Source organism: Camelus dromedarius, chromosome 2, assembly GCF_036321535.1.
Source record: "Camelus dromedarius isolate mCamDro1 chromosome 2, mCamDro1.pat, whole genome shotgun sequence".
In the NCBI taxonomy this organism is placed as follows: domain Eukaryota; kingdom Metazoa; phylum Chordata; class Mammalia; order Artiodactyla; family Camelidae; genus Camelus; species Camelus dromedarius.
In genome coordinates, this window is record NC_087437.1 from 43,085,610 (window position 1) to 43,100,281 (window position 14,672).

Genomic DNA, 14,672 nt, shown 5'->3' on the forward strand with positions numbered 1-14,672 from the left:
CAAAGATGCTGCCTTCCCCAGTGGTCAACTTTGATCTCTGAACCCTTTTCTACAGAGAATAGATTCCTATTTCTCTTAAAATTGATCAGTTCAGTCACAAGCCTAGTTTTGTTTGTTTGTTTGTTTCTCCTTAGTTTCTTATGAACACCCTATGAACTTTCTCATGTAAGGGTAAATTTGCCGTAACTATTGGGCAGTTACCATTATTAAGGAACAGTATTCTGTTTTCCCAGGCAGTCTTTCCATTTTCAGTCACTCTTTCAGAAGAAAATGAGATTTTGCAGCTTTTTATACTAAATATTTACAGTCTTAAAATTGCCTTAACATTTTTATATTTATGTTAAACAATTTAAAACATAGGGAAGAACATGATTCAGAAGCTACAATTAAATCAACCTTCAAATCATCCTCTAGCCAGATTGAGCAAATGTAGACACTGACAGCTGCAAGCTTGCATCTGAATGTAGTTTGTCCACAATCCATTTTTATATAACATCTAGTAAATCACTCATAGGAGAGTATGATTTTCTATGGCAGTAAATTATCTAAGTGTTATTTTGACCTTATTATAACTTTGTAGAATTTTCAATCTTCATACAGAAGTCATATTAATATTCTAGTGCTGTACATTCTATCTCTTTGTGCACTTCTAATCTCCTGGCTGGACCAAGTCAGATTTCATTACAACATCCTTGTGGGGTGGGAAGTGTCTCAACTGTTCTGTTTTACTACGATTGCTTTATGTGGAAGAAGCTTCATGAAACTGAATCCTCAATTGCGAATCAGCAGTATTTGCCTTAAATTGAGTTTTAATTTGTTTTATTTTTGTTCTTGTTTCTTTGGCCATGCTAATAGAATGGGATTCAGCCTTTATTTTATTATTGATGTCATCATTCAGGTTAAAAGAATAGCATGCTTTAGAAGGTGGATGTGGAGGCAATAAGAAGGATACTTTAAATAACTAAAACAAAGTCTCTTATTTTTTTCCCAAATGAGACTAACTGCAGTAATTTACATGCTTTCAACTAATGTACACTACTGCAGTGGTTATTATTATGCAGCTTATCAAGCATGTGTAATTAGCTAAGTGACTTTCGCCTCCTATCATAAAGATGTTGATTCACAAAGTCATAAATAAAGATACTATTGAAGAATGCATAACTAGAGCATAATACATGAAAATATGTACAATAAAAAAAAAAAACCCGATAAGGACATCAAAAGGTAAGCTAGTATGTGAGGAAGTGACCTTTCTTCTCCTACAACTTCAGAGGGAAATGGATTCATTAGAAGATTCTTTTGCATTGTTCTTTGGATTGCTGGTTCCATCTGCTGGTTCCATTGGCAAAGAAGCATGTAGGCTGTGCCTTTGGCAAACTTTGAACTAGTTTATAATTAGCCTGAGGACAAGATCTGTAGATGCCTATGTCAGTCTGTGTGGTTTACAGTCCAGATCTATTGTGTTTTTATATCAAGAATTCTAAAGAATTGTTTTACTTTGGTTTTTTGGTATTTAATATATCCCACTATCATTAAATAAGTTCTGCTTTTTTATTAGCTGTTTGTATATTGTCCTAAAATCTAAATAACACAGAATTTAAATGTAATTGTCTATATAAATAGTCTTTTTTTTTTTTTAAAGAAACAAAAGTAAAGTTAGAGCTTGACTTTTAAGCAGAAGAGAAGAAAAATTTCCTGACTTTCAGCTTTTTTTGCTGTCATGAAGGGTCCATTCTGGTCACTTCAAGAAATTATATTATCCTGGTTCAAAAAGTATTAGTTATTTCACATTTATGCATGCACTAATATATATTGCATGTGGACTACGAGTTCTTAAACAGAATCCTGGAAGTGTATGAATGATGATTTAGGAGCTATAGGAATAGTTGTGCTGCATTTTATCTAGGTGCTAATACAATTCTGGCTCATTATTTATCTCACTGCTTTGGTTGTACGTGGTCATCTGCAGAGGCAGATGGACGCCCATCCTTGTACCAAGTACCCTATAATCTGTATTCACTCAAAACTATTTCTTAATTGCCTGTTGTAAGTCATGCACTATTCAAGGGGGTCAATAATGAATGGAACAAAGATCTCTCTTCCCATAGAACTTACATTCAAGTAAATTTACAAAGAAAAAAGTGTTTTCTGTACTTCAGTCTGTATAAAAGGATGAAAATCTCCCTCCTCCAAGTGTCACCTTGCTGTAATTTTTTAAATAGAGCTTTTATAATATTTTCCTGTGTAATAGAAGAAAAAAACATAGTTTTACCAATAGGCTGCCTCTCGTTTAAAACAGGTCCCAGTTGCACTTTTTAATCTATCTTTTTATATTTCCCATGATAGTTTTCACCATATGTTAATTACTCTCTAGATATTTCTTCAGGGTTTTATCCTTGCAAAATTGAAAGAAAGGACGAGTGTTTAAAATGAGAAGAGCGTCAACACTCAGCCAAACAGGCAGATAACACGTGGCAGAAACCGGAATTTGGATGTAGAGGACTGACGTGATTTATCACCAGAACTTTGTGATGGGAGAAGATTACTATCCTTATTTTCAGATATGAAAGGAGGTTCTGAGAGTCAGGTGTTCTGACCCAGTTTCTACTGCTAGGAAGTGGTAGAGTCAGGTTTGGCCCTAGTTCCTGCTTATATTAGATGCATTTCTATTATGTTAAAGTACCTCCTGTAGATGATTTCTATAGTAGAGTCTTGTATTTCTCCTCCCTCTCACCCTCCCCTTCTTCCTGCCTGCTTTCTGCACATTCATAGTGCAGTTCATAGAATACATAGTGAATTCTTTTTATTCTATCAGTTGACTCTATTTTAGACAGGCTTAATGGTCACCCTAATTGAATTAGGTCAAGCCAGTGTTAGCAGCTGATTTCTAGAAAGCATGCTTAGTACCCATTTTACTGAATACTTTTCAATAATACACGTTTTCTTAGTCCAGGCCAAGATCCTGACATATTCCTCCTGTTGTTAGGAGTAGCTTTAATTTGCTTATATTTCATTTTGCTTCTCCAGTTTGCTCACTTGTGAGAGTTGCCAACCAACAGTAAAGAGGTCAAATGTTAGGCAGTAAACACAGAAAGGAGGAACAAGGGACCCGGAGAATCCCCAACATACTGATTGCCTTACAGACACCCTAGAGTGGTTTAGCTTTGTATTTCTCCAGCACTTCGATTGTATTATTTGTACAGCTCTTCCAAGATGAACACAGAATTAATTTTCATTTCTGTTGCAGTTGACTCATTTGTTTTTACTTACCCCAATTTTTATTTATAGATAATTAGATGTCTCCAGTACAATTCTTGACTCCTTGAGAATTTTACTCCTGATTTTCATAAATATTTTATTTTATTTTACATGCTCTGTTTGGTAATCTTTACCAGAGATAATGCTGAATTTAGTCAAGAGCTTTTTCCACAAATTTAGGGTTTATTTGGTGATTTGTTGAACATAGAGACTGACTTTTTCCTCATTAAATATATATAAAAATGACTCCTATCACTGTCAATGTATTTAAGATTTTACAAGGGGATTATATTTATATTACAGAATGTTCTTTCTTCATTATTATACAGTTCTATCTACTTTATTCATGTAGCAAATGTTCATTGAGTCCTTACTCTGTGTTGATTACATTATTGCTCTTGGCCCCTGAGATGTATCAGTGAAAACAAAAACAAAAATAAAAAATCCTTGCCCTCCTGGAGCTTATATCCTAGTGTGTGGAAACAAGATACACAATAAACAACTAAATGTAAAAGGGTAGAAGAAAATGAGAAATAAGTAGTAAGTGCTGGTATGGAGTGTGAAGGTAATTTTAAATAAGATAGTATAGTCTTCTTTTGAGCAAAGACCTGAAGGGAATGAAATAGGTATCTGGGGAAAGAACACAGCAAAGAGCCAGAGCAAAGGCATTAAGGTGAGTCTTCAGTCCTGTGAATTTAAGGAACAGCTAGGAGTATAGTAAATCTGGAAAGGGGAGAGAGAGAGAGGAAATGAGGTTTAGAAAGATCTGATGTTATATTAAAGAGATCATTCTGACTGATGTATCGAGAGTAGATTGCAGGAGAGTATGGAGAAACCATGAGAGCTAAGAAGAGGCTGTTGTAGTTTGAACAAGACGTCAGCCTGTTCCAGGCTCAGACCAGAGTCGTTACCATGGAAGTGGTGGAGCCTTGATACATTACGAAGATGGCATTTCTTGATCATTTGGTATGGGTTGTGGAAGAAAATGAGCATTCAGAGATGATTCCTAGATTTTGGTCTGAATACCTAGAAGGATAGATTTGCCATCAATTAAGGTAGAAAAAAGAAACGCAGAATAGTTTAGAGAGAGGCACAATAGAAAGATGACGTTTAATTTTGGACATGCTAAATTTGAGGTGACTCTTACACATCCAACTGTAGACATCAGGGAACTAGTTTGACATTCAAAAGAGAGGTATAAATGGAGATTTAAATTTGGGAGTCATTGTGATGTATGTAAGGTAAACTTTTAAAGTCGTGAGGCTGAGTGAGAATAGAGAAAAGAGGACACCAAAGATTAATCCATGAAACGTTCCATCATTAAGAGGTCTCAGAGAGGAGAAGGGAAGGCTTTGGAGACAGAAAGTGTTATGTGTGAGATGGGAGGTAAACCAAGATATTTTTGTTGTCTTAGAAGCTAAATAAAGAAAATACATCAAAGTAAACAACAGTGATCAACTCTACCGAATGAACTTTTTGTGAGATGGTGAGGGTCTGACACACTGGAGTGGGTCTAAGAGAATGGAAGAAGATTTGGAGTCAGTAAGCACAAATAATTATTTTAAGGGGTTTTGCTATAAAAAGGAATAGAAAAAAAATGGAAGCTTAAGGACAATAGAGGTTGTTTTGTTGCTGTAGATTAAGATGGAAAACAGAGAAATGTTTGTATATAGTAGGAGGGGAACAGTTAGTGAAAAATACAGAAGAAAGATGGTAGACTGCTAGAATAATATCCTTAGAGAACGATGGGCTGTAGCAAACTATTGGAGGTTTTGGATGAAAAAGAGCATTGGTAGATAATTTAAATTAGCACGTAGCTAGCGGAGTGCATGAGCAGGAGTACATGGGTCGAGGGAGCAGTGTGATTGTACTCTCATCTGATTGTTTCTATTTTAGTTGCTTGCTGTGTGACACTAAGGGAAATGGAGACAGAATTAACATTGGTGAGCTCTTAATATGTTCTAGACATCTAGCCTTGCTAATTTTTTTAATATCACAACAATCCTATGAGATTCTTATTCCCACTTTACAAATGCAGAAATGGAGAACCAAAGAGGTTAAGTATCTTGTTCGAAGATACGTAATTTGTTAGTGGCCAACTGTATTTCCTTTAAGGAGACTATTTTAGAACAGAGGGAATAAAACAACACAACAACAACAACAACAATCCTGTTTATGTGGGATCCCAAATCAGACAGAAACATGAAATTGGTAGCCAATTTGGTAGTAGAAAAATCACTACATTCTGGAATAATTAGAACATCTGATTCATTTGGGGTTTGAAGATGAATGGAAACTAGATTAAACCAGAGATTTGGCTTCGTACTTGAATTACTATCCTTGGACAGATGTGGTTAAGTCTTCTAAAAGCTTAACAGTTTAGGTTGGAACTCTGAAATGAAGTAGATCTAGAAGGGTTGTAAAGTTTTAAAAGGACAACATCAATTGTTCCATTGTTTACTGACAGGCAGAGAGAGTCTCCTGAAGCCGATGATTAGAAGACCATTATAGTTGTCCTGCCCAGTTTTTCCAGAAAATAAATACTTTTTTGTCTTATAGAAACTGAGGTTGAAGTTGAAAACATAAGACACATGCCGCCAGCAAAAAGAGCTATGACACAAAATAAATCCTTTATAGAAAATGCTCTCCTTTCTTCTCTGCATTTTTAATGTATTGTTTTCACATGTAGAACATACTGCTAGCTTAATAATTATGATGTAATCTTTAATTAACTTCTACATTCCTTCCCATGACAGGTTTTGTTGATAATCTTTTGGCCTTTAATATTCCTCCTCTTCCTTCTCCCCAGCTCCCCCCACCCCCCCCCACCCCCATGGCGCTGCATGCTAAAGTAGTTTAGAAAATAACCAACTTCAAAAATCACACCAGCACATAAATTTGTTAGTAACAATCACATCATCTCATTCAGGATTTGATCATCTTACATTCTGGACTAGATATAGAAGCATAATTTCTAACCGTAAGTCCTCACATGGTCCTTTGTAAGTGGACAGAGCACGTGATGTAGCACTCCCTGTGTTAGAGTCCTAGGGCTGCTGTGACAAATTGCCACAAACTGTGTGGCTTTCAACAGCAGGGGTTCATCCTCTTCATAGTTCTCGGAGTTGACAAGCCCAACGCTGAGGAGTTGGCAGGGTTGGTTCCTTCTGGAGGCTCTGGGGGAGAATCTTCCTACCTCTTTCCTAGGTTCTGCTGGTTGCCAGAAGTTGTTGGCATACTTTGGCTTGTATTTGGCTTTGTGTTATGCCAGTCTGTACTTCAGCTGTCGCATGGCTTTCTTCCCTTTGTGTCTCCCACTGTCTCTGTGTCTTCACATGGCCTTCTTATAAGGACACCAGTCGTAAGATTTATGACCCACCCAATCAAGTATGACCTCATCTTAATTACACTTGCTAAGCCCCTATTTCCAAATAAGGTCACTGCTTTGCTAGGGTTGCTGTAAAAAAGTACCACAAAGTGCATGACTAAAACAGCAGAAGATTTTGGTCTCACGATTTTAAAGGCTGGAAGTCTGCGATCAAGGCGTTGGCATGGTTGGTTCTTTCTAAGGGCTGTGTGGAAGATTCGGTCTCTCTCCTTGTCTATAGATGGCTGTCGTCTCCCTGTGTCTCTTCACGTGACATTCTCCCTTTCTCTATTGAGGCATGATTGACATATAACATCATATTGGTTTCAGGTGTACATCATTATGATTATTTATTTATATTGTGAAATGATCAGCACAATAAGTCTAGTTAACATCCATCCCCATACAGAGTTACAAACTTTTTTTTCTTCTGATGAGAACTTTTAAGTTTTACTCTTAGCAACTTTCGAATATGCAATACAGTATTATTAACTATCATTGCCATGCCGTACATTACATCCCCATGACTTATTTATTTTATAACTGGAAGTTTGTACCTTATGATCCTCATTCACCCATTTAGCTCACCACTCACCCCCAGCCTCTGGCAACCACCAGTCTCTTCTGTCTATCTATGAGCTTGTTTTTTTTGTTTGTTTGTTTAATTTTTGAATTCCACATTTAGAAGTGTATACAGTGTAACAGTATAAATATATACTGTATTTGTATTTCTCTGACTTATTTCACTTAGAATATTGCCCTCAGGGTCCATCTATGTTGTCTCACGTGGCAAGATTTCATTCTTTTTTATGGCTTAATAGTATTCTATTATGTGTCCTTTATCCATTTATCCATCAATGGACACTTAGGTTGTTTCCATATCTTGGCTGTTTTAAATAATACTGCAGTGGATATGTGGGTACATGTATCTTTTGGAATTAGTGTTTTTGTTTTCATCAGATAAATCCCAGAAATGGAATTGCCTGATCATATGGTAGTTCTGTATTTTAATTTTTTGAAGAACTTCCACATTCTTTTCCATTGTCGCTGCACCAATTTATATTTCCACCAACATGGCACAAGGGTTCCCTTTTCTCCACCATCCTTGCCAACACTTGTTAGTCGTATTTTGGATAACAGCCGTCCTGAGAGGTGTGAGGTGATAGCTCACTGTGGTTTTGATTTGCGTTTCCCTGATGGTTAGTGATGTTGAGCATGTCTTTATACACCTGTTGGCTGTCTGTATGTCTTCTTTAGAGAAATGTCTATTCAGATCCTCTGCCTGTTTTTTTATTAGAGTTTTGTGGGTTTTTTGTTTTTTCCGCTATTGAATTGTTAAATTATCCCTTTTGATAAGGACATCAGTCCTATTGGGTTAGGGCCCACCCTCAGGACCTCCTCTTAACTGAATACATCTGTGAAGACCTGATTTCTGAAGAAGGTCACATTGTGGGGTGATCAGGGCTAAGACGTCAGCATGTGAATTTTGGGATAACACAGTTTAACCTATGAGATCACATTTTGATGTTCCAGTTGGACGTGAATTCTTGAGGGACACCAAGCACTCTTTCATTTTTTTCATTCAAAATGAATCCCCAGAAAAATCTCGAAATGGTGCTGTCATTATAGCCATTTCATAGGTTGAAAAAGTATTGCTTGTTTGGGTTAAATAACTTACCCGAGGTCACAAGGCTGCTACTTACGGGTGCTGAGGCTCCTTTTCAAATCGAAACTCAAACTTCATTTGCTATCCAACCCCTCCAATAGACATGGATTCTCTCTTCTCTACTCAGAAGTCTCTTTAATTTGTTTTTAAGTATTTTTCTAACAAGAGAGTGAACTATGCACTAGTTAGATACTTTTAAATATCTAAGTGTTTGACTTTGTGTAGACAAAATGATTCAGAATTTTTTTAACTTTCCCTGAATTTTAAACATTTTATCCAGATGGTTGCTTATATGCAAACATGGTTTTAGTTAAAATTAAGGTCCTACCAACTTAAAGCTGTAGTTGCATTGATTTTCAGTAGTGGTTTTTTTTTTTTTTTTTTTTTTTTGTCATATTTAGGCAATTGGACAAAGTTTTTTTCTTTCTAATTGAGTTATAGTCAGTTTATAATGTTGTGTGAATTTGCAGTGTAGGGCACAATTTTTCAGTTATTCATGAACATACGTATATTCATTGTCACATTCTTTTTCGCTGTGAGCTACCACAATGGACAAAGTTTTTTTTTAAAGTAATTTTAAATTTAAGACCTATTTCTTTGTTTACTTTAATCCTATTTATCTGGTATCTATGTAATGATAGCATTAGAGAAATTTAATTATAGCCCATAATTTTCATTTAAGCATAAAAATGTTGCAAAAATTGGTTTTAAACAATGACAAAAAGGAATCTTCATAAGATGGCCTGGGGTCGTTGCAACCCGAGTTATAATTTTTAAAAGTAGAGAATTTGATTAATCGACAGCAGTCTTAGTTTTCTGCTTCTTGTTTCAGAGATGAAGGAAGAAGTCTTCACTCTTTCCTTCATCTCTTTCCTTTAAGGCAAAGACCCTTGGAGCTGTTACACCAAAAAGAAAATGACATATTGTCTCCTAGTTAGGAGGATGATGCAAAAACACCCGCCCCCCTTCTCTTTGGCTCATTTTCTGTTTCCCCAAAAAGTTTCAGGGCTCTACTTTAGAATCTTCCTTCCAGGTCCCTCAAAGTGGAAGCAGAAGGAGGAAGAGAGAGGACAGAGAGAAGTGTTCATAGCACAGGGAGGACACAGGACAGATGCAAGTCTTCTAAGTAGATATGAAGCCTTTGTCAACATAGCTGCTACCAGGAAAGAAAGAGGGGGCCCTGGGTAGAACTGTTAAGAACATATATTCTTCTTCTGATTGGATTCCTAGACCTCTCAGGAATAGATCTGTCTCCGTGAAGGGCTCTCTGGAAAGAGGAATGCCTTTGACCAGTGATACCTCTCCACTCCTGCTAAGTTCCCACTCACCATCTTCCTCAAGCTCACCATCTTTCCAGGTGGGGAGCAGGTCAGGCTTCCATTTGCAGCTCCCAGCTTTGATCAGAGAGGGACTGATATGTCCCTTTGGCACAGCAATTTGCAAGCCAGACAGATCCTGAGGACGCAAAACTGCCTGTGAGCAATGCCACTGAGTAACCTGCCAGTGCCTCTCTTGACCCAGACCCAGGGCCCCGCCGTCGCACCCTTCCCCGCTCCCACACATCCACGCCCCCGGCGGAACCTGGCTTTCATTCCTCACACACATTGGGACAGACGACCTACAGTGCCAAGATTCTTATTTTAAAAAAAGGGGGGGGGGGGTTCTATTCCCTAAAAAAAATTGTAAGTCACTTATTTAGGGAATTTATTTCAATGAGAACTGAAATATCTATAAATTTTGATTCTGAAGAGAAAATCATTTTTCCTGTAATGACCATTTAAAATATTTTGTATTCCAACTCACTCTGAAAGGCCATGGATGAGGGTTTTTTTGTTTTTGTTTTTGTTTCCTGTTTTTATTTATGAGAAATCTTTGGCCACCTGTGCAGTTTAGCAAAGGGCTTTTTGAAGGAAACACACACACACACACACACACACACACACACACATAAAACCTTGTAAAATATTTACTGGGGCCTCAGATTGTCATTAGTAGAATCTTTGAATATCAGCACAGCACTCTTCTGTAGCTAGCTATCTGTCTGTCTGTCTCGCTATCTCTATGTTTATTCATTTATTATTCTTTTTGGTATTGATGTTGCCTTACTCTGTTTTGTGTCCTGCATCCAGAAGGCACTGATTCAGATTTCCTTCATGACTGTTCCCTCTCTGCCTGCCTGAGCCCACTGTGGACAAAGCACTCATGTCCAGGAGGCTTAGCTGGGCAGAGCATATCTGCCCTCGGGGAGCTTACACTGCAAGTAATAAGAAACAGGACATTTTTGCTGATGACCATGTCAATATGACCAAGTAAATGTTAGGCGGATTTGTATCAAAATCTCATAACAAAATGAGGAAGCGGCTGTTTCTGTGGGAAAAAAGAAAAAAAAAGGTAATGATGCTGGTATTTGGCATTGTGTACCCTATAATAAAACATTTAATTAAATCTTTAAGTGTGTACAGAGCACAAAATATGCACATCAGAATAAAATGCATCAGGCATAACCAAAACTATAATTATGTCAGCCATGTTGTGAGCCCACCTTTGTTGCTCTGCCAAGAAGCAGGGGTTTAAAACTTTCTATCCATCTGTTTGAAAAAAGGAAGCAGCCTATGCTGTACCTGTACAAATCTCTGTAAAGCTTGGGGATGCTTTGGCTACTGATACAACAGCTGCTGTGTTACTGGGCTGCAGGCTGTCTCTTCTGGAGGTAAACTAGCAGCTGCCGCTCCGTGGTTCTTTCCACACTTCTGTTGAGTGTCTGCGAGGCCCTGGAGATGCAGAGATAAATGGGCATTAAAGAGCCATCTTCAAAGCGTTCCCTATCTCGTGGGGGTGGCATATACAGAAGGAGAAAATAACAAGATAGTAAGCACCCTCAGAAAGGGGATCACAGGGCGTCATGGGGACACACAGGAGAAGCATCTGTGGTTTAGAGATGTCTAGTGATGGAAGCTTGTCCCTGATGTGAGCACCCAGGGGTAAGTTTAGTCCCTCGATGCCTTCAAAGGCTGGTGTTGTCTGTGGGACCATTTTACTGAGTAACTCCAGATTTAAATATTTCTGAGTGCTTATTTCAGATGTTTGTTTGCCTGTTTATTTATGTGTGTGGATGTGTACGTATGTCTGTATGTCTCCACTTTCTTTGTGCAGAAGACAGTTGTCTTCTGTTGCTGCTCTCACTTTGCCAGGGTTTAGAAACACTACCTGCTTCCTTCTAAGGTACTGGATCTGGTCTGTCATGGGTTGGAAAACTGAGCAGTCACACACACACACACACACACACACACACACACACACACACACACACAAACTTTTGTGAAATAAAAACAAATAAGCTTGAAATGAGTGTTTCCACTCTGAGTAATCGATAGCAACTTAAATATATAGACTTTGTTCAAAAATTTTTTTCTGTTCTATGTTCTAAATAACTGAGGGTATTGAAGAGGTAGCTTCCAGATAAGTGAGGTATTTACTAATTGTGAAGCTGTAGGAGCCAACCCTGTCCTCATGAGGTGACCCCTCAGGGATGTGTGCAGGCATCACTTACTCCTGATATCAGAACGTGACAGATATTGTCCCTCCACCTCAGTGCACCCCTTGCCTCCCTCCTCCTCCACTTCCCTCACCTTAATCTAGAACCCTCATCCTTTTTGACTAACTACTACCATAGCCTTATAACAGGTCTTTCTATTTCCACTCCTGATCCTGCCTTCCATTTTATGCATAGCGGCCAGTGTGATCTTTAAAGTCTGAAATCAGATTACATCACCCCTTTCTAATCCCCTTAGGGATTTCCTGTTGCTTTTAGAATAAATGTAGGACTCCTGACCACAATAAATGAGATCATACATGATGACTCCTGCCCACCTTTGTAGTCTTCTTCCATGTATGTCCCCCTTGCTCTCTAGATTCTAGCCTTGCTGATCTCCTTTTGGTTACTGGCACAGCCAATCTCTATCCTACCTCAGGACCTTTGCACTTGCTGTTTCTTCTTTGTTGAATGTACAATGTCTATCTCTTTTCCTGTCCAAGTCTTACATAATTCAAGTCTTAGGAAAATTCCACCTTGTCAGAGTACCTTTGCTGAATACACTGTTGAGAAAACCTCACCTCACCCTTTTTCTCCAGTTATTCTTTTATATTCTCTTGGTTATTTCCTTCATTACATTTTTTATCTCTATATGAAATTATCTTGTTCATTTATGTTCTTACATATATACTCTCTGTCTGCCTCAGAGGAACATTTCTTTTCTTCACTGCTATATTCTCAGTACTCACAAGGGAGTCAATAAATATTCATTGAGAACATAAACAGCCTTAAAAAACAATGTACTTTGTTAGAGAGAGCCTTCATCCCCCACCATCTGCATTTATTTGAGTAATACTACACCTGCTATCATTCCTCACCAGGCAGAGCAAGTAAGAATATATTCTTTTCCTCTCTGCTATGCAATCACTACTTGTTTATGGCTCCCCAAATGAGGAAAATTTCAAAGCCAACACCAGAGTCCTTAACTAAGAAATAACAGTGTTCAGTGGCTCAGTGTCTGACAGATATAACCTGGACTCTGTTGCGGGGGCCCTCGGGCCCGAGTGGCTGCCAGCAGCCGAGGCTCTTGGCTCTCTGCCTGTGCATGTTACTGCCAGCCTTATTGCTTCTGCACTGAATTTATATTTTAATACAGGACGCCAACAACGCATTTGTGTAATAGGAGCACGGAGAATGATTTTCCTTTTCCAGGCCAGAAGCTTCATTTTCCCTTCCCACCTTCTAATTTAATTTTCTTTTCCTCTAACCCAACCCCAATTTCCCTCCTGTGGCAAATATATCTTCTCTTGTAATTACTTTACTTTCTTTGTCCTTGCTCTGCCATCTACCTCTGTGATAGGACTTTTCACCGCCGTATTGAGGCATTTCATTTGGGGTTGCTGAAGAGGCAGAGCCTGTGTACTAGATGATCCAAGAAAAAGTCTAACTGGATTTGTTGTAAGGGATGTTCCATACAGTATGGAATAGCTCCTCCAGTGACCTGTGCCGGAGATCCCCTTCCTGACGATTTAGCCATCATCCGTTCGTATCACCGTCAATATGTGCATGCATCCAGAGGGTTATTTTACTCTCTTCTTCTTTTATTAGATGTTGGCAGCTACTGGCTTTCCTAGGAAAAGCCAGACATTGCTTAAAAAATGGAGCAAACCAGAGAATGAAACCTCCTTGTGTATACAGCACCATAGGCAGAGTTTAGGGAACATGTTTTGTGCCCAATAAATGATTGATACATGAAGGATTATTTTGAGCTTGACAGATAATGGGCAGCTTAGACTCCTGAGATAAATGAAGAGGCTAGTGGCTTTTCTAGTGGATGGTGGAGGCTGGATCTTGGACAGCACCACATATTAGAACACGGGAGACCTAGAATCTTCTGTCCAGTTGAGAGAGACAAAACTGGCAGTAACCTAGACTAAATCTGTGTCTCAGAACATACTGCACAGCTGATAGGAAGAGGGTGTTAGATTTCTGGCAGGGCTGGCTTCATAGGAGGGTGTTCTGTGCAGCCAAACTGATCCCTGTACTCAGAATGCCTTCACACTTAGTTGAATGCTCTACTGTTGCTATCTTGAAATTCATAATAATTTTTGAACAGGGGGTTCTGCATTTTCATTTGGCATTGGGCCTCACAAATTATGCAGCCAGTCCTGCTTCCTGGCTTTGCTGGCATTTCCCCATGCTGCATACCCAGAGATGCTCTTATAATTCTGAGAGATAGTAGAACAGAAACCCTCTGTGCATGGTGGAAAGTTTGATTAAGACTCTCAACTCAGACACTGTGAACACTTGTGTTTGTACCCTTATAGTTCTCTTCACATCTAAGGGGAACAATGAAAAAGGGACATGTTGTAATTTGGGGAAATAAAAGGTCTGTTTTTCACTTATTCCTATTTTTATGCATCTGTTCATTCTTTCGTGAAGCACTTATTGTGTCTAATATGTCCTAGGGAGTATACTAGAAAGTGAGGATAAAAACAACTAGATATGGTGTTTGCCCATAAGGGGCAAGAGAGCAAGGGATAGTAAAAAATAATTATTATAATAGCTACCACTCATACAGTGCCTATTATGGACCAGCCACTGTTTTAAGGGTTTTATGTATTAACTTAATTCTCATGAAAGCCCTGTGGAATTGTGACTATTAGTATCCCCACTTTACTGATGAGAAATGTGAAGCCCAGATAGGGTCCATAAACTGTATGAGATTTCACAGCTAGAGAGTAGGAGAGCCGTCATTCAAAACCAAGCAGCTTAACCCCTTTGTGCCCCTAGCCACGAAGTGTAACAAATGGTAGGGGTGCTGTGAGGGAAGTAAATAAAGGCTATGG

At 38.5% G+C, this 14,672-nt stretch overlaps 1 protein-coding gene across 12 annotated transcripts in view; it reads left to right on the forward strand.

Annotated features, from left to right (window-relative positions):
* Positions 1-14,672, forward strand: part of NLGN1 (neuroligin 1) — a 765,362-nt gene that overhangs the window by 159,862 nt on the left and 590,828 nt on the right. The gene's annotated exons all lie outside the window — the stretch shown is intronic.